This window comes from Chionomys nivalis, chromosome X (assembly GCF_950005125.1).
Source record: "Chionomys nivalis chromosome X, mChiNiv1.1, whole genome shotgun sequence".
Taxonomy (NCBI): domain Eukaryota; kingdom Metazoa; phylum Chordata; class Mammalia; order Rodentia; family Cricetidae; genus Chionomys; species Chionomys nivalis.
This window is the reverse complement of record NC_080112.1, coordinates 105,467,081-105,471,140: the sequence shown is the minus strand read 5'-3', so window position 1 is coordinate 105,471,140 and position 4,060 is coordinate 105,467,081.

Genomic DNA, 4,060 nt, shown 5'->3' with positions numbered 1-4,060 from the left:
CTCCTTCCACTCTTCAACTGGATTTGGGAGCTCAGTCCAGTGCTCCAATACAAGTCTCTGCCTCTGTTTCAATCAGTTACTGAACAAAGGTTTTATGATGACTACAGGGCAAGGCTAGTTCAGGTACCCACTCCACTATTTCTTAGGGTCATAGCTGGGGTCATCCTTGTGGATTACAGGGAATTTTCTAGTTCCAGATTTCTTGTTAGCCTCATAATGGCTCCCTCAATTACAATCTCTTTTCTTGCTCTCATACCTGTCCTTCCTCCATTTCGACTATCCTATTCCCTCAAGTTTTCCTCCTATCTCCCTTCTCTATTCATCTTCCCCTTCCACCCACCCTACTCCCCCCACCCCCACAGTCCCAATTTTGCTATGCAATCTTGTCTATTTCCCCTTTTCAGGTATATCCATGCATGTTTTTCTTAGGGTTCACCTTGCTACTTAGCTTCTCTAGGATCATAAACTATAGGCTCAATATCTTTTGCTTTACAGATAATATCTACTTATGAGTGAGTAAATACCATGTCTATCTTTCTGGGTCTGGGTTACCTCACTCAGGATGGTTATTTCTAGTTCCATCCATTTGCATGTAAATTTCAAGTTATCATTGTTTTTTACAGCTGAGTGGCATGCTAATATGTAAATGTGCCATGTTTTCTTTATCCATTCTTTGGTTGAGGGGAATCTAGATTGTTTTCATGTCCTGGCTATTACAAATAATGCTTCTATGAATATAGTTGAACAAATGTCAATGTAGTATGATTGAGCATCTTTTGAATATATGCCCATGAATGGTATTGCTGGGTCCTGAGGTAGGTTGTTTCCAAATTTTCTGAGGAACTACCATACTGATTTCCAGAGTGGTTGTACAAGATGGCATTCCCACTAGCAATGGATGAGTATTCCCCTTACTCCACACCCTCTCTAGCATAAGTTGTCATTTTAATCTTGTTCATTCTTACCAGTGTAAGATGGAGTCTCAGACTTGTTTTGATTTGCATTTCTCTGATGACTAAGGATGTTGAGCATTTTCTTAAATGTCTTTCAGCTATTTTAGACTCCTCTGTTAAAAGTTTTCTGTTAGGTCTGTAATTCATTTTTTAATGGATTATTTGTTCTTTTGATGGCTGATTTCTTGAGTTCTTTGTATATTTTGGAGATCAGTCCTCTGTCTGATGTGGGGTTGGTGAAGATCCTTTCCCATTTTGTAGACTGCCATTTTGTCTTGTTGACTGTGTCTTTTGTTTACAGGAGCATTTCGGTTTCAGGAGGTGCTATTTATTAATTGTTTCTCTCAGTGTCTGTGCTACTAGGGTTATATTTAAGAAATGGTCTCCTGTACCAATGTGTTCAAGTGTTCTTCCCACTTTCTCTTCAATGAGGTTCAGTATGGTTGGCTTTATGTTGAGGCCTTTGATCCATTTGTACTTGAGTTTTGTACATGGTGATAGATATGGATCTATTTTCATTCTCCTACATTGTCCAGTGCATATTGTTAGTTTTATGAGGTCACATTTGTCATCTATTGGTTTTAAGCTCTGTGCCATCAGGGTCCTATTCAGAAAGTCTTTTCTTTTATCTTTAAGGTGAAGTGTTTGTAATAATTTCTCCTCCATCAGATTCAGAGTATTTGGTCTTAAATTGAGTTTCTTGAATTTTGTTTCAGGTGAGAGATTGGTATCTGTATCCATTGTTCCACCTGTAATTATCCTGTTTTACCAGCATGATTTTCTTGGTTATACCTACCCCAAATTTGACAATAAGACCATATTGCTAAAGTTTCCACATACTTGAGTCATAGAACATGAAAAAAAATTCACCCTTGGTGCAAGACAGTTGTATTCTGTCAATTATGTTTTAAATAAATGATACTTGGCCAGCAACCAGACAGGAAGTAGAGGATGGGCAATGAGAAGAGTATTCTGGGAAGAAGGAAGCACTTTCCTCAGTCCTGCCCAGACACAGAAGGAAGATGAGACCTGCCTCGCTGAAAAAGGTACTGAGCCATGTGACTGGTATATACGAGAATAATGAGCTAATGTAAGTTACAAGAGTTAATGAGAAGCCTGAGCTAATGGGCCAATCAGTTGATCATTAATGTAGACTCTCTGTGTGATTTTCTTTGGGACCTAAAGACTGTGGGAACTGGACAGGATAGAAACCCAACTAGCAGACCCTCATTCTGATGTGGAAGCTTCATCCTTAAAAGCCAGTTTTCATAATGATGGAAGGTGCTTGTATCCTAGAGAACAAAGTAAAAAACAGTGAACACTGTGAACAATAATAAAGACCAGTCTGCAAAAATAAGCCCAGGTACTAAAGTGACAAGAATGTCAGGAAGTAACCAAACTCTTCCTAAATTGGTTAAAGTTTACTCCACAAGACAGATTACATGCCTGTTACTGTTAAATGAGGCAAAAAATGTAACTTGTTCAGTCTTAAACTACAGGGGAGAACTTAACGCTATGATTATACCAAATGGATGTAGTAATAAATTGCCCATAAATTACTTTTTTACCCATAAATTAGTGCATCTCTCAATTTTATCAAAGAAGTTTCATTTTGCAGTAAATGGTGTCTGATGCATAGAAATGAACAAGTGGCAAAGAATTCAAGACTATGGCATGTTCAATATTAAATGAGTCATCTGTCTCACAATTTCTTTCCCCAAGGCTCAGAGATCATCACAGAAGAAGGGGTAGAAAAATTTAAGAAAGAGAATAAGTAGAAGTCTTCACCAAAACATTATTTGCTTGGCATGACAGGATTGTTGAACACATGCACTTCCAGTGGCTAAGACTACATGCACAAAACCTCAACAAGATCAAGTCAGTCAAGTTCTCAGAAAACAAAGGGAAAGATTCATAAAGCACAAGCACTAGCTGAAGAGCTATTGGAAACTAGGGCTTCAGGGAGGGTTCAAAACAGGAATATATAAGGGTTAATATGGATGTCTAACATGAGATAGTTAAAATATAACGGATGCCGTAATGGGGGATTTGAGTTAGCAGAAGTGACTGACAACCGAGTTCTGGAGATCCTAAAGTGAACAATAACATCATCTGTTATTGTAGCATGAGGGCCTGCTTGTTGGAGTTTCTGTCCTGCCTGGTTTCTGTTCTCCCACCAGGTCCCAAAGAAAATCAAGTAGAGGTCTATATTAATGATAAAGTGATTGGCTCATTAGCTCAGGCTTTGTATTATCTCTTATAACTTATATTAACCCATTATTCTTATCTATGTTAGCCACATGGCTTGGTGCCTTTTAAGGTGGGGCAGGTCACATCTTCCTTCTTTGGTATCTGGACAGGAATGAGGAGGAATGGGCTTCCTCCTTAAGGGCTGAATCTTCTTTAAATTTTCTAATTTGAAAGGAACAGCTGTCACCTCCTTTGCCAAGTTTTTGAATTATGGTCATTCCAGCCTCATAAAATAAGTTTGTGAGTGATTCTCTTTTGATCACTCCCCCCACCTCCAAAAAAAATGTTTCTTGTGAACTGAATCTTCCTGGTAGGAGAAAGATGTATATTAATTAGTTTTCTTTCTTTCTTTCTTTCTTTCTTTCTTTCTTTCTTTCTTTCTTTCTTTCCTATTTCCTTCCTTCCTTCCTTTCTTGGTGTGTGTGTATGCAAGTAACTGCAAAAAGTCATTGCTTTGTGATGTCTGTTGCATAGGGTGATTTTATGACATTCCTTGGCTTCCATTGCTGAGATACTTTTTTGCTGCAAAACCCTTTCAGTTGCAGCTGAAAGAAGTAGCCATTTATTTTACCACAGTTCTGTAGTGAGAAATGAGGTAGGCAGGACAAACTGCTGCTCTTTGATTTTCATATATGGAAAGCCTTGTCATCAAGGCTACTCCCTTCAGAAGCCTCTAGGGGAGAAGCCATTTTGAGGGTCATCAGGTCATAGAAAGAAGTTGGTACCATGCAGCTGCAGCTGCAGAAAGGAGTTTCTTTTTTTCTTGAATAAGCTAATTAGCAACATTAATTACAACTGCAAATTCTTTGACATTCGACATAGTACATTCACAGTTATAACATCAAGGCCATGATCCT